The sequence below is a fragment of the Triticum urartu genome, chromosome 5 (assembly GCF_003073215.2).
Source record: "Triticum urartu cultivar G1812 chromosome 5, Tu2.1, whole genome shotgun sequence".
NCBI lineage: Eukaryota > Viridiplantae > Streptophyta > Magnoliopsida > Poales > Poaceae > Triticum > Triticum urartu.
In genome coordinates, this window is record NC_053026.1 from 65,881,148 (window position 1) to 65,904,702 (window position 23,555).

A 23,555-nucleotide genomic window follows, 5' to 3' on the forward strand; every position below is an offset into this window, starting at 1 on the left:
ATGTATGACTGGTTATCTTTGCAAGTCTCTTCGAATTATCAGTTTGGTTTGGCCTACTAGATTGATCTTTCTTGCAATGGGAGAAGTGCTTGGCTTTGGGTTCAATCTTGCGGTGTCCTTTCCCAGTGACAGTGGGGGCAGCAAGGCACGTATTGTATTGTTGCCATCGAGGATAACAAGATGGGGTTATCATAATATTGCATGAGTTTATCCCTCTACATCATGTCATCTTGCTTAAGGCGTTACTCTGTTCTTATGAACTTAATACTCTAGATGCATGCTGGATAGCGGTCGATGTGTGGAGTAATAGTAGTAGATGAAGGCAAGAGTCGGTCTACTTGTCTCAGACGTGATGCCTATATACATGATCATACCTAGATATTCTCATAACTATGCTCAATTCTGTCAATTGCTCAACAGTAATTTGTTCACCCATCATAAAATACCTTTGCTCTTGAGAGAATCCACTAGTGAAACCTATGGCCCCCGGGTCTATTTTCATCATATTAAATCTTCCAATACTTTGCTTTTATTTTACTTTGCATCTTTATCATAAAAATATTATCTTATCATATCTATCAGATCTCACTCTCGTAAGTGACCGTGTAGGGATTGACAACCCCTTATCGCGTTGGTTGCGAGGATTTATTTGTTTTGTGTAGGTGCGAGGGACTGGCGCGTAGCCTCCTACTGGATTGATACCTTGGTTCTCAAAACTGAGGGAAATACTTATGCTACTTTGCTGCACCACCCTTTCCTCTTCAAGGGAAAACCAATGCAAGTGCTCAAGAGGTAGCAATGAGCATCATGAAATTGGTGATGGAGAAAGGTTGATGATGATGATGATGGTGATGGATTCCCCTCTCCGAAGCCCCGAACGGACTCCAGATCAGCCCTCCCGAGAGAGTTTAGGGCTTGGCAGCGGCTCCATATCATAAAACGCGATGAATCCTTCTTTCTGATTTTTTTCTCCCCGAACACGAATATATAGAGTTGGAGTTGAGGGCGGAGGAGCACCAGGGGGCCCACGAGGCAGGGGGCACGCCCCCACCCTCGTGGACAGGGTGTGGGCCCCCTAGCCTTGATTCTTTCGCCAATATTTTTTATATATTCCAAAAATAATCTCCGTTGATTTTCAGGTCATTCCGAGAACTTTTATTTCTGCACGAAAATAATACCATGGCAATTCTGCTGAAAACAGCGTCAGTCCGGGTTAGTTCCATTCAAATCATGCAAGTTCGAGTCCAAAACAAGGGCAAAAGTGTTTGGAAAATTAGATACGACAGAGACGTATCAACTCCCCCAAGCTTAAACCTTTGCTTGTCCTCAAGCAATTCAGTTGATAAACTGAAAGTGATAAAGAAGAACTTTTACAAACTCTATTTGCTCTTGTTGTTGCAAATATGTAAAGCCAGCATTCAAATTTTCAGCAAAGATTATGAACTAACCACATTCGCAATAACATTTTGGTCTCATGTTTACTCATATCAATGGCATAATCAACTAGCGAGCAATAATAATAAATCTCGGATGACAACACTTTCTCAAAACAATCATAATATGATATAACAAGATTGTATCTCGCTAGCCCTTTCTGAGACCACAAAACATAAATGCAGAGCACCTTTAAAGATCAAGGACTGACTAGACATTGTAATTCATGGTAAAAGAGATCCAGTAAAGTCATACTCAATGTAAACTAACGATAATACATGCAAATGACAGCGGTGCTCTCCAACTGGTGCTTTTTAATAAGAGGATGATGAATCAACATAAAAGTAAATAGATAGGCCCTTCGCAGAGGGAAGCAGGGATTTGTAGAGGTGCCAGAGCTCGATTTTGAAATAGAGATGAATAATATTTTGAGCGGTATACTTTCATTGTCAACATAACAACCGAGAGATCTCGATATCTTCCATGCTACACACATTATAGGCGGTTACCAAGCAGAATGGTAAAGTTTATACTCCCCCACCACCAACAAGCATCAATCCATGGCTTGCCCAAAACAACGGGTGCCTCCAACTAACAACAATCCTGGGGGAGTTTTGTTTGCAATTATTTTGATTTGATTTGAGCATGGGACTGGGCATCCAGGTGACCAGCCATTTTCTCGTGAGTGAGGAGCGGAGTCCACTCCTCTTGAGAATAACCCGCCTAGCATGGAGGACACAGACAGCCCTAGTTGATACATGAGCTATTCGAGCATACAAAACAGAATGTTTATTTGAAGGTTTAGAGTTTGGCACATACAAATTTACTTGGAACGACAGGTAGATACCGTATATAGGAAGGTATGGTGGACTCATATGGAATAACTTTGTGGTTTATGGAATTGGATGCACAAGCAGTATTCCTGCTTAGTACAAGTGAAGGCTAGAAAGAGACTGGAAAGCGACCAGCTAGAGAGCGACAACAATCATGAACATGCATTAAAATTAATCAACACCGAATGCAAGCATGAGTAGGATATAATTCACCATGAACATAAATATTGTAGAGGCTATGTTGATTTTGTTTAAACTACATGCGTGAACATGTGCCAAGTCAAGCCACTCGAATCATTCAAAGGAGGATACCACCCTATCATACCACAACACAACCATTTTAATAGCATGTTGGCACGCAAGGTAAACCATTATAAACTCCTAGCAAATTAAGCATGGCATAAGCAACTATAATCTCTAATTGTATTTGCAAACATGTTCCATTCATAATAGGCTGAATCAAGAATGATGGACTAATCATATTTAGAAAAACAAGAGAGGTCGAGTTCATACCAGCTTTTCTCATCTCAATCAGTTCATCATATATCGTCATTATTGCCTTTCACTTGCACAACCGAATAGTGTGGATAATAATAATAGTGCACATGCATTGGACTAAGCTGGAATCTACAAGCATTCAATTCAAGGGAGAAGACAAGGTAATATGGGCTCTTTGTTAGATAAGCAATAATGCATATGAGAGCCACTCAACATTTTCATCAAGGTCTTCTCCTCTCAACCCCCAAAGAAAAGAAAGGAAATAAAGCTATTTACACGGGAAAGCTCCCAACAAGCAAAAGAAGAACGAGAAATCTTTTTGGGTTTTCTTTTAATTATTACTACTACAAGCATGGAAAGTAAACTAGTTAAAAGCTACAACTAATTTTTTTGGTTTTTCTTAAGGTTTTTTCAAACACACAAGAAGAAAGCTTAAAAAGAAAATAAACTAGCATGGATGATACAATAAAAAAGTATGAGCACCGACAACTGGCATGAGTGTGTGAACATGAATGTAATGTCGGTGAGGAATACGTACTCCCCCAAGCTTAGGCTTTTGGCCAAAGTTGGTCTATGCCCATGGATCAAAGTTGTAGTTGGGGTCGTATTGAGATGCATCAGCTACTGCCTGAAGAGCTGCAGCTTGGAGACGAGCTGCCTCCGTCCTCCTCTCGTACTCGTTCGCCTCCTCCCTGGTTATAACATATCTCATTTTGTCTGAAAGTCAAAGAAAGTAGGAGCAGGGAGAGCGACGTGATAGGTGCGTCGTCTGTCAAAGATTAGTCGGTACTGGAGGGACTGATCATTTCTCTTAACAAACTGATGACGAACCATAGCATTATAATCTAAATAAGCAGGAGGCAACTCAATATCATCTCCGCGTATGGGTATCTCTAGAAAATTATCTAAACGGGTTGCATAAATTCCATCGAAGAAATCTCCGTTAATACTATTGTTATGCAACCTACGTGCAACAATGCCCCCAAGTTATATTGTCTATCTCCTAATATAGCACTCTTGAGAACACTTAGGTCCGGAACACACATATGACATGCCTCATCCTTACCGTTTATGCATCTACCTATAAAGAGAGCAAAATAATGTATGGCAGGGAAACGAATGCTCCCTATGGTAGCTTGCGTGATCTCCCTAGATTCCCCCACAGTTATACTAGCAAGAAAGTCTTTATATTCAGATTTGTGAGGCTCACTAGCACTACCCCACTGAGGGAGTTTACAAGCAGTATTGAAATCTTCTAAGTCCATGGTAAAAGATTTATCATAAAGATCAAACATGACAGTTTGAGAATTGCGTGATGATGTAAATTTAAACCTTCTCACAAATGAATCAGTTAAATAGAGGTACTGACGGCACTTATCTGACTCGAAGCTCTCAAAATCAGCGTTACGCACATATGCTTCAAATTCCTCCTTAATTCCTGCATGGACCATGAAATTTTCTGACGGCCATTCACAAGGCCGCACTTGAGCTTCTCTTGGTAGTTCATGGTCCAGCTCACGTATCGCGGGCCTTGGTCCTTGCTTCCTTGAGGAACCACCTTGGTACATTTTCCTAAACATATTTCTTCCTCTGAAAAATTTCTGAATTTTTTAGCGACTCAAAATAAAAATGAACCAAACTCAACAAAATTGATAGCAACTACTCCTACAAGTGCCTAGAGGCCATATCATGCATTAAAACTACTTTTGACCACATAAATTTGACATGCAAGCTCAAGAACAGGGTCACCTAAGCAGCAAAAATTTGCAATAAATAAAACACTAGAACAAAAACTAATTGGACCATTGGAGGAGTCACATACCAAAGAACAATCCCCCAAATCAGTTTTGTGAATGGAGCTTTGAGCAAGGAGATCGAAAATGGCAGCAAGATGAGCTAGAACTCAGGTTTGAGCTGGCTAGTGATTGTTTTTGGGGCAAGACGAAGTGTGTGGGTGCAAGAATAATTGGAGGGGACCCACGTGGGGTCCACGAGGCAGGGGCGCGCGCCCAGGGGGGTAGGGTGCGCCCTCCAACCTCGTGGGCACATGGTGGGTCCCCCTGGTGTGTTCTCAGTGCCAATAATTCTTAAATATTCTGGAAAAAAATCATATTTCATTTTCAAGGCATTTGGAGAACTTTTATTTTCAGGGTATTTTTTATTTCAAGGATAATTCAGAAAACAGACAGAAAATACTATTTTTTCTTTATTTAATATAAATAATAGAAAATAAAAAGAGGGTACAGAGAGTTGTGTTTTCTAAATTCATCCATCTCATGCTCATCAAAAGTAATCCATTAACAAGGTTGATCAAGTCTTGTTAACAAACTCTTTTCGAATAACATGAAACCGGAGAATTTTCGAATAACACTAGGTTACCTCAACGGGGATATGCACATCCCCAACAATAAGAATATCATATTTCTTCTTGAGAGTGGGAAGAGGAAATTCAAAACCTCCAATAGTGATTGTTGAAATTTTTCCAATAGAATTGATAATGTGGACTTGAGGTTGTTTCCTCGGAAAGTGTACCGTATGCTCATTACCATTAACATGAAAAGTGACATTGCCTTTGTTGAAATCAATAACAGCCCCTGTAGTATTCAAAAAGGGTCTACCAAGGATAATCGACATACTATCGTCATCGGGAATATCAAGAATAACAAAGTCTGTTAAAATAGTAATGTTTGCAACCACAACAGGCACATCCTCACAAATACCGACAGGTATAGCAGTTGATTTATCGGCCATTTGCAAACATATTTCAGTAGGTGTCAACTTATTCAAATCAAGTCTATGATATAAAGAGAGAGGCATAACACTAACATTGGCTCCAAGATCACATAAAGCAATTTTAACATAGTTTCTTTTAATGGTGCATGGTATAGTTGGTACTCCTGGATCTCCTAGTTTCTTTGGTATTCCACCTTTAAAAGTGTAATTAGCAAGCATGGTGGAGATTTTAGCTTCTGGTATCTTTCTTTTATATGTAACAATATCCTTCATGTACTTAGCATAAGGGTTCATTTTAAGCATATCAGTCAAACGCATACGCAAAAAGATAGGTCTAATCATTTCAGCAAAGCGTTCAAAATCCTCATCATCCTTTTTCTTGGATAGTTTACGAGGAAAAGGCATGGGTTTCTGAACCCATGGTTCTCTTTCTTTACCATGTTTCTTAGCAACAAAATCTCTCTTATCATAACGTTGATTCTTTGATTGTGGGTTATCAAGATTAACAACAGGTTCAATCTCTACATCATTATCATTGCTAGGTTGAGCATCAACATGAACATCATCATTAACATTATCACTAGGTTCATGTTCATTGCCAGATTGTGTTTCATCATTAAAAATAGAAATGTCATTGGGATTCTCAGGTGTGTCAACAATAGGTTCACTAGAAGCATGCAAAGTTCTATCATTTTTCTTTTTCTTCTTCTTAGAAGAACTAGGTGCATCAACATTAGTTATCTAAGAATCTTGCTCAATTCTCTTAGGGTGGCCCTTGGGATACAAAGGTTCCTAAGTCATTTTACCCCCTCTAGTCATAACTCTAACAGCATTATCATTTTTCTTATTATTTAGTTCATTGAGCAAATCATTCTGAGCTTTAAGTACTTGTTCTACTTGAGTGGTAACCATAGAAGCATGTTTACTAATAAGTTTAAGTTCACCTTTAACTCTAGACATATAATTACTCAAGTGTTCCAGCATATCAGCATTCCGTTTCAATTGTCTACCAACATAAGCATTGAAGTTTTCTTGTTTAACAATAAAATTATCAAACTCATCTAAGCATAGGCTAGCAAACTTATAACGAGGAATATCACCTTCATCAAATCTATAGAGAGAATTTATCTTTACTACCTGTGTCGGGTTATCAAGACCATGTATTTCTTCAATAGGTGGTAAATTCTTAACATCTTCTACTTTAATACCTTTTTCTTTCATAGATTTCTTTGCCTCTTACATATCTTCAGGACTGAGAAATAGAATACCCCTTTTCTTCGGAGTTGGCTTAACAGTTGGTTCAGGAAGTGTCCAATTGTTTTCATTAGTCAACATATTATTCAATAGCAATTCAGCTTGATCAACAGTTCTTTCCCTAAAAACACAACCAGCACAACTATCCAGGTAGTCTCTGGAAGCATCGGTTAGTCCATTATAAAAGATATCAAGTGTTTCATTTTTCTTGAGAGGATGATCAGGCAAAGCATTAAGTAATCGGAGAAGCCTCCCCCAAGCTTGTGGGAGACTCTCTTCTTCAATTTGCACAAAATTATATATTTCCCTTAAAGCAGCTTGTTTCTTATGAGCAGGGAAATATTTAGCAGAGAAGTAATAAATCATATCCTGGGGACTACGCACACAACCAGGATCAAGAGAATTAAACCATGTTTTAGCGTCACCCTTTAATGAGAACGAAAATAACTTAAGGATAAAATAATAGCGAGTTTTCTCATCATGAGTAAACAGGGTGGCTATATCATTTAATTTAGTAAGATGTGCCACAATAGTTTCAGATTCATAGACATAAAAAGGATCAGATTCAACCAAAGTAATTAACTCAGGATCGACAGAGAAATCATAATCCTTATCAGAAATAAAGATAGGTGAAGTAGCAAAATCAGGGTCATATTTCATTCTAGCATTCAAAGACTTTTCTTTAAGCTTAGCTAATAATTTCTTAAGATCAGATCTATCATTGCAAGCTGAAAAGTCTCTAGCAGTTTCTTCATCCATAACATAACCCTCAGGCACAACAGGCAATTCATATCTAGGGGGAGAATCTTCATCATCACTTTCATCAATATTATTAGTTTCAATAATTTCATTCTCTCTAACCCTAGCAAGTTGTTCATCAAGAAATTCACCTAGTGGCACAGTAGTATCAAGCATAGAAGTAGTTTCATCATAAGCATCATGCATAGTAGAAGTGGCATCATCAATAACATGCGTCCTATCAGAATCAATAGCATGTGTAGGTGTCACAAGTTTACTCAAAACAGAAGGTGAATCAAGTGCATAGCTAGATGGCAGTTCCTTACCTTTCCAACGATCCAACTTCTATTCTTTCGTTCCGGAGGCATTGTGATGTTGCTCTTTTCTCTCATAATCTCAAATGGTGAGGATCGTGTTCTTTTCATGCTTATCCATTTAACCAGAGTGTTGTGTCCTCTACTCAAGTTCTTTTCATCTTTTCAAGTCTTGCATCTCTTTTCAACCGGAGTGCTGTCTGAATTTGTTCTTCCTTGTTCCTCTTTTCTGACGGATATTGTCAACTTCGTTCATCTCCGTTCTATTCTTTTCTCAAAATGTTTAACCTCTCAAGGTTCTGTAGTTTCACTCGTTTGTCAAAGAAGCAATACCACTTATCTTCCACTTCCTTTTCCCTCTGGTGCCATCCTAGATCTCGGGACGAGATCCTCTTGTAGTGGTGGAGTGTTGTAACGCCCCGGATACAACTTTCCATATTTGTAACTCTGACTCTTGCCTTTTTCGTAGATGCGATAGGAGATTCCCTTTGTGGTTGGGTTTTGTCTTTGTTTTGCATTTTGTTCATGCCATGCATTTCATATCATGTCATCATCTGCATCGCATTTGCATACGGGTTCGTCTCATGCATCCGAGCATTTTCCCCATTGTCCGTTTTGCAATCCGACACTCCTACTTGCACCGACATACCCCTTTTGTCTCTTTTCGTGAGCGGGCATTAAACGTCCTTGGAATGGACCGAGATTTGCCAAGTGGCCTTGGTATACCACCGGTAGACCGTCTGTCAAATTTCGTTCCATTTGGAGTCCGTTTGATACTCCAACGGTTAACCGGGTAACCGCAAAGGCCTCTTGTGTGTTGCAGCCCAACATCCCTCCAAAACCGCCCAATAACCCATCTAAACCACTTCCATGTCCTCCGTCGTCGGATCACGATTTTGTGGGCGAAAACTACACCTCATTTGGACACTCCAAACTCCCTCTACCTATAAATATGTGATCCTCCGAATTTTCACGGACGAAACCCTAGATCCACTCCTCCCCGCGCCACCGGACATGTCCGTCCGCCGTCGGACGCGTCCACCGCCGCCGCCACGTCGCTCCAGCCAATCCGAAGCCGCCACGTCACCTCCACCGCCGCTCCTGGCCAATCAGGCGCCGCCACCTCACCTCGCTGGCTCCCATCCACCGCGCCTCTCCACCGTCGGCTCGTGAGGGCCCGAGGCAGGCCCGCCCGGCCCGAGCACCCACGCCGCCGCCCCGAGCGCTCGCCTCGCGCCGCCGCCGCCGCACCACCGCCTCGGCTTCCCCGCTCCACCGCCGCCTCGAGAACACCGCGCAGCCACCCCGCTTCGGCTCCGCCCTCGCCGGCGCGTCGCACCTCGTCCGGGCTGCTCTGGCGAGTGCCCCGACCTCGCCGGCGTCAACCCCCTCCTCCGGCGCCTCCCCGCAGCTCCGGCCGCCGCCCTCTTCATCCTCTCCAGCGAGCATCTCCGGCCTCACCTTGGGAACCGTGCCACACCGAACCCTAGATCCGGACCCGAAGGTTGACCCTGAAATTCTCTAAGTCCTTTTCCGCAATAATTTTATGCCTCTGTTCTTCATGCCATAACTCCATGACCGTAGCTCCGTTTCATGCACATGATATATCAAAATGTTCATTGGGAGATTCTCTTCATTTAATTCCATGGTGGCATTCTTGGTTGAGTACATCTTCATGTCCTAATCATTGATGCAAGAGTGCTATAAAATGTTTACTGCTGCTACTTGTCAGATTATGATGTTTTGTCATTTTTGCTACATTTGATGTGTGCTTCATATGGGCATGAGCTCTACATGTGTTTTGATCTATGCCATGCCATCCTTACAGGGGTGCTTGCCATGTATTTTTGTGATCAATGTGGTGACTAGCACAAGCATGCAAAGTAGCCTTCATGATATTGCTGATTTCAGGGTCTTAGGATTTTGCTAAGTCTTGTGCCTGCTATTATTTTGATGCCATGTAAACATGATGCTACAGTCAGATCCATGCTTGTTTTGAGTATCTTCAGTACGGGTGTTTTGAACATATGGTTATGCACTATCCATCCATGCCCCTATTTGCAATTATGCAGTGCTCTAGCATGTCTTAATCTTGCTCTACTTTTCCTATAAAATGTGCCTGGCAGATTGTTTACATGTTAATCAATTTTGCCATGGTTGTTGTAGTTGATCCATGCATGCTATGCACTTGTTCTTGCCATGGTTAGCTTCATGAACATGTATTCTTGTTGTTAGTATGCTTATCTTGTCATGCAAAGCTTTGTGTTGAGTGATTTGAGCTTGCAAAGATACCTTCATAATTTTGTTTATGCCATGCTCAGTTTTCTGCAAAGTCTGAAACTGTTAATGAAACTTGCTATGTTTACATGGGTGCCATCATATCTTCTGTGCCTTTTTGGCTCATGATCAGTAAGGGACTTTTGATCTATGCATTTAGTAGATTCATGCCATGCCTTGTATTGCTATGATATGTTCCTGTAGCATGTTGTTTGCTTGCTCTAAACATTGCTTCCTGATGTTATTTCTGGCATGTTAGTATTTTCACTAAGTCTGTGAAGCTGATATCTTTTGCACTTTTGCCATGCTTGTTTGAACCTGCTATTGTGTGATTTAGCCGTAGCTCATTGTTCATCTTTTGTCAAGCATCTTGAGTGGATCACTACCATGTGCTTTGTTGCTATGTTAGAGTGCAGTAGCTTATTTTTCTTGATGCATTTAGATGGCATCGTGCTGTTAATCGCAATTTTGTGCCATTATTGTTTTGCTTGCCATTTGCAAATCGTGCCTCCGTTTCCGGTGATCTTTATATCGATTTCGACTGAAATCATCTCATCTTTCCAGCGGCACACTTTGTTTGCCAAGTTGATGTCTTGTTCATTCTTTCTCTTCCGAAGCACGCATATCCATTGCATATCACATCCCCCATGCCATGCCATGTTTTGCATCATGTTATTTGTGCATTGCACCGTGATTGATTGTTAGTCCTTTGCTTGTGTTCTTGATTTGGGTAGAGCCAGAGACGAGTACGTGATCGAGGTGTTGGGGAACGTTGCAGAAAACAAAAAATTCCTACGGTTTCACCAAGATCCATCTATGAGTTCATCTAGCAACGAGTGATCGGATTGCATCTACATACCTTTGTAGATCACGTGCGGAAGCGTTCAAAGAACGGGGATGAGGAAGTCATACTCGACGTGATCCAAATCACCGGAGATCCTAGCGCCGAACAGACGGCACCTCCGTGTTCAACACACGTACGGTCAGCGTGACATCTTCTCCTTCTTGATCCAGCAAGGGGGGGAGGAGAGGTTGATGAAGATCCAGCAGCACGACGGCGTGGTGGTGGATGCAGGGGTCACCGCAGCAGGGCTTCGCCATTCTACTACGAGAGGGAGAGGTGTAGCAGGGAAGAGGGAGGCGCCAAGACTTAAGGGTGCGGCTGCCCCCTCCCCCCCTTTATATAGGCCCCCTAGGGGGTGCGCCGGCCCTAGGAGATGGGATCTCCTAGGGGGGTGGCGGCCAAGGGGTGGAGTGCCCCCCAAGCCAGGTGGGGCGCCCCCCCACCCTAGGGTTCCCAACCCTAGGCACATGGGGTGGGCCAAGGGGGGCGCACCAGCCCACTATGGGCTAGTTCCCCTCCCCACTTTGGCCCATGGGGCCCTCCGGGATGGGTGGCCCCACTCGGTGGACCCCCGGGACCCTTCCGGTGGTCCCGGTACAATACCGGTGACCCCCGAAACTCTCCCGATGGCCGAAACTGCACTTCCTATATATAATTCTTCACCTTCGGACCATTTCGGAACTCCTCGTGACGTCCGGGATCTCATCCGGGACTCCGAACAACTTTCGGGTTACTGCATATTATATCTCTACAACCCTAGCGTCACCGAACCTTAAGTGTGTAGACCCTATGGGTTCGGGAGACATGTAGACATGACCGAGATGGCTCTCCGGTCAATAACCAACAGCGGGATCTGGATACCCATGTTGGCTCCCACATGCTCCTCGATGATCTCATCAAATGAACCACGATGTCGAGGATTCAAGCAACCCCGTATACAATTCCCTTTGTCAATCGGTATGTTACTTGCCCGAGATTCGATCGTCGGTATCCCAATACCTCGTTCAATCTCGTTACCGGCAAGTCACTTTACTCATACCGTAATGCATGATCCCGTGACCAGACACTTGGTCACTTTGAGCTCATTATGATGATGCATTACCGAGTGGGCCCAGAGATACCTCTCCGTCATACGGAGTGAAAAATCCCAGTCTTGATCCGTGTCAACCCAACAGACACTTTCGGAGATACCCGTAATATACCTTTATAGTCAACCAGTTATGTTGTGACGTTTGGTACACCCAAAGCACTCCTAAGGCATCCGGGAGTTACACGATCTCATGGTCTAAGGAAAAGATACTTGACATTGGAAAAACTCTAGCAAACGAACTATACGATCTTGTGCTAAGTTTAGGATTGGGTCTTGTCCATCACATCATTCTCCTAATGATGTGATCTCGTTATCAATGACATCCAATGTCCATAGTCAGGAAACCATGACTATCTATTGATCAACGAGCTAGTCAACTAGAGGCTTACTAGGGACATGTTGGTGTCTATGTATTCACACATGTATTACGATTTCCGGATAACACAATTATAGCATGAATAAAAGACAATTATCATGAACAAGGAAATATAATAATAATCCTTTTATTATTGCCTCTAGGGCATATTTCCAACAGTCTCCCACTTGCACTAGAGTCAATAATCTAGTTACATTGTGATGAATCGAACACCCATGGAATTCTGGTGTTGATCATGTTTTGCTCTAGGGAGAGGTTTAGTCAACGGATCTGCTACATTCAGGTCCGTATGTACTTTACAAATATCTATGTCTCCATCTTGTACATTTTCACGAATGGATTTGAAGCGACGCTTGATGTGCCTTGTATTCTTTTGAAACCTGGGCTCCTTGGCAAGTGCAATAGCTCTAGTGTTGTCACAGAAGAGTTTGATCGGCCCCGACGCATTGGGTATGACTCCTAGGTCGGTGATGAACTCCTTCACCCAAATTGCTTCATGCGCTGCCTCCGAGGCTGCCATGTACTCCGCTTCACATGTAGATCTCGCCACGACGCTCTGCTTGCAACTGCACCAGCTTAATGCCCCACCATTTAAAATATACACGTATCCAGTTTGTGACTTAGAGTCATCCAGATCTGTGTCGAAGCTAGCGTCGACGTAACCCTTTACGACGAGCTCTTCGTCACCTCCATAAACGAGAAACATTTCCTTAGTCCTTTTCAGGTACTTCAGGATATTCTTGACCGCTGTCCACTGTTCCTTGTCGGGGTTACTTTGGTACCTACCTACCAAACTTACGGCAAGGTTTACATCAGGTCTGGTACACAACATGGCATACATAATAGAGCCTATGGCTGAGGCATAGGGGATGACACTCATCTCTTCTATATCTTCTGCCGTGGTCGGACATTGAGCTGAGCTCAATTTCACACCTTGCAACACAGGCAAGAACCCCTTCTTAGACTAATCCATATTAAACTTCTTCAATATCTTATCAAGGTATGTGCTTTCTGAAAGACCTATGAGGCTTCTTGATCTATCTCTATAGATCTTGATGCCTAATATATAAGCAACTTCTCCAAGGTCCTTCATTGAAAAACTCTTATTCAAGTAGGCCTTAATGCTGTCCAAAAGCTCTATATCATTTCCAATCAAAAGTATGTCATCTACATATAATATGAGAAATGCTACAGAGCTCCCACTCACTTTCTTGTAAACGCAGGCTTCTCCATAAGTCTACATAAACCCAAACGCTTTGATCATCTCATCAAAGCGAATGTTCCAACTCTGAGATGCTTGCACCAGCCCATAAATCGAGCGTTGGAGCTTGCACACCTTGTCAGCATTCTTAGGATCGACAAAACCTTCCGGCTGCATCATATACAATTCTTCCTTAAGGAAACCATTAAGGAATGCCGTTTTGACGTCCATTTGCCATATCTCATAATCATAGAATGTGGCAATTGCTAACATGATTCGGACGGACTTCAGCTTCGCTACCGGTGAGAAAGTCTCATCGTAGTCAACCCCTTGAACTTGTCGATAACCCTTAGCGACAAGCCGAGCTTTATAGATGGTCACATTACCATCCGCGTCTGTCTTCTTCTTAAAGATCCATTTATTTTCTATGGCTCGCCGCTCAACGGGCAAGTCAGTCAAAGTCCATACTTCGTTTTCATACATGGATCCTATCTCGGATTTCATGGCTTCCAGCCATTTGTCGGAATCCGGGCCCGCCATCGCTTCTTCATAGTTCTAAGGTTCACCGTTGTCTAACAACATGATTTCCAAGACAGGGTTGCCGTACCACTCTGGTGCGGAACGTGTCCTTGTGGACCTACGAAGTTCAGTAGCAACTTGATCTGAAGTTTCATGATCATCATCATTAACTTCCTCTCTAGTCGGTGCAGGCACCTCAGGAACATTTTCTTGAGTTGCGCCATTTTCTGGTTCAAGAGGTAATACTTCATCAAGTTCTACTTTCCTCCCACTTACTTCTTTCGAGAGAAACTCCTTCTCTAGAAAGGATCCATTCTTGGCAACAAAGATCTTGCCTTCGGATCTGAGGTAGAAGGTATACCCAATAGTTTCTTTAGGGTATCCTATGAAGACGCATTTTTCCGACTTGGGTTCGAGCTTTTCAGGTTGAAGTTTCTTGACATAAGCATCGCATCCCCAAACTTTTAGAAATGACAGCTTAGGTTTCTTCCCAAACCATAACTCATACGGTGTCGTCTCAACGGATTTTGATGGAGCCCTATTTAAAGTGAATGCGACAGTCTCTAAAGCATAGCCCCAAAAAGATAGCGGTAAATCGGTAAGAGACATCATAGATCGCACCATATCTAATAGAGTGCGATTACGACGTTCGGACACACCATTACGCTGAGGTGTTCCAGGCGGCGTGAGTTGTGAAACTATTCCACATTTTCTTAAGTGTGTGCCAAATTCGTGACTCAAGTATTCTCCTCCACGATCTGATCGCAGGAACTTGATTTTCCTGTCACGTTGATTCTCAACCTCACTCTGAAATTCCTTGAACCTTTCAAAGGTCTCAGACTTGTGTTTCATTAAGTAGACATACCCATATCTACTCAAGTCATCAGTGAGGGTGAGAACATAACGATAACCACCGCGAGCCTCAACACTCATTGGACCACACACATCAGTATGTATGATTTCCAATAAGTTGGTTGCTCGCTCCATTGTTCCTGAGAACGGAGTCTTGGTCATTTTACCCATGAGGCATGGTTCGCATGTGTCAAATGATTCGTAATCAAGAGACTCTAAAAGTCCATCTGCATGGAGCTTCTTCATGCGTTTGACACCTATGTGACCAAGGCGACAGTGCCACAAGTATGTGGGACTATCATTATCAACCTTACATCTTTTGGTACTCACACTATGAATATGTGTAGCATTACGCTCGAGATTCATTAAGAATAAACCATTCACCATCGGAGCATGACCATAAAACATATATCTCATATAAATAGAACAACCATTATTCTCGGATTTAAATGAGTAGCCATCTCGTATTAAACGAGATCCTGATACAATGTTCATGCTCAAACTTGGCACTAAATAACAATTATTGAGGTTCAAAACTAATCCCATAGGTAAATGTAGAGGTAGCGTGCCGACGGCGATCACATCGACCTTGGAACCATTCCCGACGCGCATCGTCACCTCGTCCTTCGCCAGTCTCCGCTTATTCCGCAGCTCCTGCTTTGAGTTACAAATGTGAGCAACTGCACCGGTATCAAATACCTAGGAGCTACTACGAGTACTGGTAAGGTACACATCAATTACATGTATATCACATATACCTTTCGTTTTGCCGGCCTTCTTGTCCGCTAAGTATTTGGGGCAGTTCCGCTTCCAGTGACCACTTTCCTTGCAATAAAAGCACTCAGTCTCGGGCTTGGGTCCATTCTTTGGCTTCTTCCCGGCAGCTTGCTTGCCGGGCGCGGCAACTCCCTTGCCGTCCTTCTTAAAGTTTTTCTTACCCTTGCCTTTCTTGAACTTAGTGGTTTTATTCACCATCAACACTTGATGTTCCTTTTTGACTTCTACCTCTGCTGATTTCAGCATTGCAAATACTTCAGGAATGGTCTTTTCCATCCCCTGCATATTGAAGTTCATCACAAAGCTCTTGTAGCTCGGTGGAAGCGACTGAAGGATTCTGTCAATGACCGCGTCATCCGGGAGATTAACTCCCAGCTGAGTCAAGCGGTTATGTAACCCTGATATAGTGAGTATGTGCTCACTGACAGAACTATTTTCCTCCATCTTACAGCTGAAGAACTTGTCGGAGACTTCATATCTCTCGACCCGGGCATGAGCTTGAAAAACCATTTTCATCTCTTCGAACATCTCATATGCTCCGTGTCTCTCAAAACGCTTTTGGAGCCCCGGTTCTAAGCTGTAAAGCATGCCGCACTGAACGAGGGAGTAATCATCGGTACGTGTCTGCCAAGCGTTCATAGCGTCTTGTTCTGTAGGGAGAACAGGTGCTTCACCTAGCGGTGCTTGTAGGACATAATATTTCTTGGCAGCTATGAGGATGATCCTCAGGTTCCGGACCCAATCTGTATAGTTGCTGCCATCATCTTTCAGCTCGGTTTTCTCTAGGAACGCGTTGAATTTGAGGACAACGTTGGCCATTTGATCTACAATACATGTTGTAAAGATTTTAGACTAAGTTCATGATAATTAAGTTCATCTAAATCAAATTATTCAATGAACTCCCACTCAGATAGACATCCCTCCAGTCATCTAAGTATAACATGATCCGAGTTAACTAGGCCGTGTCCGATCATCATGTGAGACGGACTAGCCAACATCGGTGAACATCTTCATGTTGATCGTATCTTCTATACGACTCATGCTCGACCTTTCGGTCTTCTGTGTTCCGAGGCCATGTCTGTACATGCTAGGCTCGTCAAGTCAACCTAAGTGTTTGCATGTGTAAATCTGTCTTACACCCGTTGTATGTGAACGTTGGAATCTATCACACCCGATCATCACGAGGTGCTTCGAAACAACGAACTGTCGCAATGGTGCACAGTTAGGGGGAACACTTTCTTGAAATTATTATGAGGGATCATCTTATTTACTACCGTCGTTCTAAGTAAACAAGATGCAAAAACATGATAAACATCACATGCAATCAAATAATAATAGTGACATGATATGGCCAATATCACATAGCTCCTTTGATCTCCATCTTGGGGCTCCATGATCATCTTGTCACCGGCATGACACCATGATCTCCATCATCATGATCTCCATCATCGTGTCTCCATGAAGTTGCTCGCCAACTATTACTTCTGCTACTATGGCTAACACGTTTAGCAATAAAGTAAAGTAATTTACATGGCGTTTCTCAATGACACGCAGGTCATACAAAAAAATAAAGACAACTCCTATGGCTCCTGCCGGTTGTCATACTCATCGACATGCAAGTCATGATTCCTATTACAATAGCATGAACATCTCATACATCACATATATATCATTCATCATTCATCACAACTTTGGCCATATCACATCACAAAACACTTGCTGCAAAAACAAGTTAGACGTCCTCTAATTGTTGTTGCAAGTTTTACGTGGCTGCAATAGGGTTCTAGCAAGAACGTTTTCTTACCTACGTGAAAGCCACAACGTGATTTGTCAACTTCTATTTACCCTTCATAAGGACCCTTTTCATCGAATCCGCTCCAACTAAAGTGGGAGAGACAGACACCCGCCAGCCACCTTATGCAACTAGTGCATGTCAGTCGGTGGAACCGGTCTCACGTAAGCGTACGTGTAAGGTTGGTCCGGGCCGCTTCATCCCACAATACCGTTGAAGCAAAATAAGACTAGTAGCGGCAAGAAAGTTGACAACATCTACGCCCACAACAAATTGTGTTCTACTCGTGCAAAAAGAACTACGCATAGACCTAGCTCATGATGCCACTGTTGGGGAACGTTGCAGAAAACAAAAAAATTCCTATGGTTTCACCAAGATCCATCTATGAGTTCATCTAGCAACGAGTGATTGGATTGCATCTACATACCTTTGTAGATCACGCGCGGAAGCGTCCAAAGAACGGGGATGAGGAAGTCGTACTCGACGTGATCCAAATCACCAGAGATCCTAGCGCCGAACGGACGGCACCTCCGTGTTCAACACACGTACGGTCAGCGTGACGTCTCCTCCTTCTTGATCCAGCAAGGGGGGAGGAGAGGTTGATGAAGATCCAGCAGCACGATGGCGTGGTGGTGGATGCAGGGGTCACCGCAGCAGGGCTTCGCCGTTCTACTACGAGAGGGAGAGGTGTTGCAGGGGAGAGGGAGGCGCCAAGACTCAAGGGTGCGGCTGCCCCCTCCCCCCCTTTATATAGGCCCCCTAGGGGGTGCGCCGGCCCTAGGAGATGGGATCTCCTAGGGGGGGCGGCGGCCAAGGGGTGGAGTGCCCCCCAAGCCAGGAGGGACGCCCCCCACCCTAGGGTTCCCAACCCTAGGCGCATGGGGTGGGCCAAGGGGGGCGCACCAGCCCACTATGGGCTGGTTCCCCTCCCCACTTTGGCCCATGGGGCCCTCCGGGATGGGTGGCCCCACCCGGTGGACCCTTGGGACCCTTCCGGTGGTCCCGGTACAATACCGGTGACCCCCGAAACTCTCCCGATGGCTGAAACTGCACTTCCTATATATAATTCTTCACCTCCGGACCATTCTGGAACTCCTCGTGACGTCCGGTATCTCATCCGGGACTCCAAACAACTTTCGAGTTACTGCATATTATATCTCTACAACCCTAGCGTCACCGAACCTTAAGTGTGTAGACCCTACGGGTTCGGGAGACATGTAGACATGACCGAGATGGCTCTCCGGTCAATAACCAACAGCGGGATCTGGATACCCATGTTGGCTCCCACATGCTCCTTGATGATCTCATCGGATGAACCACGATGTCGAGGATTCAAGCATCCCCGTATACAATTCCCTTTGTCAATCGGTATGTTACTTGCCCGAGATTCGATCGTCGGTATCCCAATACCTTGTTCAATCTCGTTACCGGCAAGTCACTTTACTCGTACCGTAATGCATGATCCCATGACCAGACACTTGGTCACTTTGAGCTCATTATGATGATGCATTACCGAGTGGGCCCAGAGATACCTCTCCGTCATACGGAGTGACAAATCCCAGTCTTGATCCGTGTCAACCCAACAGACACTTTCGGAGATACCCGTAATATACCTTTATAGTCACCCAGTTATGTTGTGATGTTTGGTACACCCAAAGCACTCCTACGGCATCCGGGAGTTACACGATCTCATGGTCTAAGGAAAAGATACTTGACATTGGAAAAACTCTAGCAAACGAACTATATGATCTTGTGCTAGGTTTAGGATTGGGTCTTGTCCATCACATCATTCTCCTAATGATGTGATCTCGTTATCAATGACATCCAATGTCCATAGTCAGGAAACCATGACTATCTATTGATCAACGAGCTAGTCAACTAGAGGCTTACTAGGGACATGTTGGTGTCTATGTATTCACACATGTATTACGATTTCCGGATAACAAAATTATAGCATGAATAAAAGACAATTATCATGAACAAGGAAATATAATAATAATCCTTTTATTATTGCCTCTAGGGCATATTTCCAACACGAGGAACCTGTTGAGTACGCTAACGAGGATCAATCTTTCGTCAACTCTGAGAACTTTGCAGGCAAGATGACCATACCCTCGAAATCACTACTATCTTTGCTTGCTAGTTGTTCGCTCTGTTGCTATGCCGCGATACCTACCAATTGCTATATCATGCCTCCCTTTTTTCCATGTCAAGCCTCTAACCCTCCTTTCCTAGCAAACCGTTGTTTGGCTATGTTACCGCTTTTCTCATCCCCTCTTATAGTGTTGCTAGTTGCAGGTGAAGATGAAGTTGGTTCCATGTTTATCGTGGAATTGTCACGGCAGATGTCCTTAGTGTGAGGACTTAGTCGCGAGGCCAACGCATCTTTGTGGTAGCTTGAGAGGGGTTGGGCGGAATCGAGAGACACAACATAAGACAAGGATTTAGACAGCTTCGGGCCCTGGGAAACATCATCCGGTAACAACCCTACATGTTGTTTGTGGCTAGGTCTCATTATCATCATGAGCGAGTTGCCGTAACTCCGGCTCTCCCAGTTGTGTCTAGACTTAATGATCTTTCCACTTGTCCCCCTTGGGGTGCCCCGCCCCTCCTTATATATGTTGAAGGGGTGGGTTACATGTAGAGTCCAACTCGGACTTTAAGACTTAACTATTCTGTTTTCTCTCCATGGGCTTCTCTCCATGGGCTTTCTTTAACGTTTCGGGCTTTTTAACTGTTAACCTACAATCTGGCTTACCATCTGGTTTAACTGTCCGGCTTAACTGTTTGGCTTAACTATCCGGCTTAACTGTCTGGCTTAACTATCTGACTTAACTGTCTGGCTCATATGATTGTGTCTGTCGGGTTACATGTCTGTGTCTGGTGGGTTACATGACTGTGTCTGCCGGGTTACATGACTGTGTCTGCCGGGTCACCAATGAAAACATCAACTCCTAGCCGGGTCATATCTTCAGCCAGGTCATACCGTGGGGTATATCGCCGACATTAGCCCCCAGTTTAATTTGGATTCATCCATGTTAAACTAATCCTGTAAAGCAAACACAAGAACAATTTTGACAAACTATGCTCCGGGTTAAATATCTTTGTAAACCAGCACCTGAACATCTTTAGGTCCTTGTCATTTCCTTCTTCCAGAAAATCCGGGTCAATAGCCAACTTCATAATCAATTTGCTGACGTTGGTTTCTCACAAAGAAAAACTGTGAAGAATAACTCATTTGACTCAGCTCCCAATGCTTAAAAATATTGGTCTTTGAAATACTCATGTGACCTTCAACCGGCTTAAAGATGAAAGACTTGCCGGGTTATAAATAGATAATTCCAAGTTATAATTGTTGCCAACGCCGGGTTAAAAAACTAAGAATTTTGAAGATTTCTCTCCCTCATATCCATATTACCTGTAGCCCCCAAGTCTTAAGAGGAGAAACATAGTGATAGCTTAAGACTTGTTTCAATATAAATGTTGCAACCTTGAAGAAATCCAGATTGTCCATCTCAGTCATTAATCAAAACCGAATATTCCACATATGTAGCCCCCAAGTGTCGGGTTGTCATGCTTGCAGCAACCTGGGACTTGTAATTGCCTTATGCTCATAAAAACTTCAACCAGTGTAGCCCCCAAGGGCCAGGTCGTTATGCAATAATGAGTAGGGACTTTATAAATATGATCATGTAGATTTGAATAGCAATATGTAGCCCCCAAGGGCCGTCTCAGTAAGATAATATTGAGCTGGGACTTTATATATACTTCTTTGAAAAGAACATCATATGATGTAACCCCCATCATGGGGCTTGAACCCATGTCCACAAGGTTAAGAGCTCTATGCTTTACCAACTGAGTAGTGGGCCCTTCAATATAATGAAATAAAACTTATGTACCTTGAATTGTTGACAGGAGCAATTGGTAGCCCCCAAGGGCCGACTCATTATGATGTGATGAGTCGGGTCTTCAATAAGGCTAGTAAAAATGTCTTTGCATTAGCCCCCAAGTGCCATGGTGCATGCTGGCAGTGACATGGGACTTGCATATTTGATGTGATCTCAACTTGAATAATATAGCCCTCAAGTGCCGGGTCGTAAGCCTGCAGCGACTCGGGACTATTCCTTCCATTGTAGAATAAATTATATCCATTGCGCTGAAGTGACTTTGAAAACCTCAATCATAATATTGGTTATTGATAACCATAATAAAAATCCAGCCATGTTGGCTATTAAAGATTTGAATAATATAACCCGGTTTGAAAAACCGGTTCCTATGATATTGAATCGTACTGCCGGTTTAGGATACCTGTGCAGTAAGGGTGATAACCCAATCTTTAGAATCCAAAAACATCCAAATGTTTATGACTGTCATATATGGCGACTTATCATCCAAAGTCAAGCCGGGTTAATAGAAACCACATATATATGCTTCAGATATGAGCAAAAAGTCTCAAAACCCAAAAGATTGTGTTCAAAAAACTTAATCCAGACAAAAAGAAAATCAAGGCTTCTGATTCAAATACGATCAGTAAACCGTTCCAAAGGGGTTAAGCTAGGATTCGAATACGATCATGTAGCCCCCGGTGGCTTTTGGCGTTGCACCGATCAAAAGGGTACCGACAGCTATGTTCTCTTTGGTTCGAATACGACCTATGTTTGAATAGGAAGCCCCCAAATGACCTTGAGAGGTTTTTAACGACCCTAATTCGAATACGATCCAAGTCGGACCCAAAAGGGGTTAAGCTATGATTTAGATACGATCAAGAAGCCCCCTAGTGAGTTTGGCTTTCAGCCGATCAAGAGGGTTATGACAACTATGTTCTCTTTGGTTCGAATACGACCTATGTTTGAACAGGAAGCCCCCAAGTGACCATATAAATTTTGGCATCGCGCCGATCAAGAGGGTGCCGACAGCTATGCTCGATGAGCAGGAAGCCCCCAAGTGACCATAATAAAGTAAGCCGTAAGGCAGGATACTCATGTTTGAACTGCGCATTATGGCAGCAAATTCTCTTTGGAAACCTTTAATCTTCTGAGAACTCGGATCTTACGAGAGATTAATTCTTTTTTTTGAACCGGAACTTTTAAACCAGATTTGAAAGCTTCAAAACTTTGTGGGAAACAGATTATCCTTGAGCCAGATGTTTGAACCGGATTTGAGAGCTTCAAAGCTTTGCGGGAGAGAGATGTCTCTTGATACGGATTTTAAACCGGAATCTTTATTTTGAACCGACAATTTTCGGACAGCCTTTAAACTGGCAGTATTTACTGAGCCATGGCATCATAGCCCCCGAGTCTCAAGGCGACCTGAGGAGTTGGCTTGAGATTCTTCATGATTAACCGTGATATAGACCGGTTTGAATCCTGCATGGGACAACTTGCAAACCGGAGTAATTGCTCCTTTAAAGAAAGCAATATAAAAATATGCTGGATGGATTTCACCTGATACGCCATGATAGTAGTTATCCACTGCGGAGTTGATGATTACCATGGTGAAGCTGAAATCAATCATGGCCGAGTCGGCCACGGGAGCAGGTAGATGAGCCGGCCGCGGCGTTGTGAGCCGGTGCAGACGGGTGAGTCAATCATGGGTGCGGTCTCGGCAGGTTGATGTAGACCGAACTGCACGGGCGGCGGCTTGCTCACACCCGTTCAACAGAAACACGGGCGCAGATGCTAGTGCGTGATGAGGCTAAAACACACTTCATAGACACAACATGGCACCACCTTTATAATGAATCATTGTCTTGAGTTGTTCAGATGACCAATTATCCATAAATGGCATCCGTAGATAATTTTTCAATACAGTTGATCCCTGTATGCTCGCAAAGAATATTTGCATTAATCCCCACGGGGACTCTGCCAGATACTGATGCAACTCTTACCCTTCATATCTTGCTGAGTTTCTCCAAATACTTTAGCCAGATGACCTCATCCATCAATATAGTGGTCTTTTATCTCTGAATGTCAGTTATCCATAAGACGTCGTGGCGATACGGCATGACACCAATGCATGCGTTC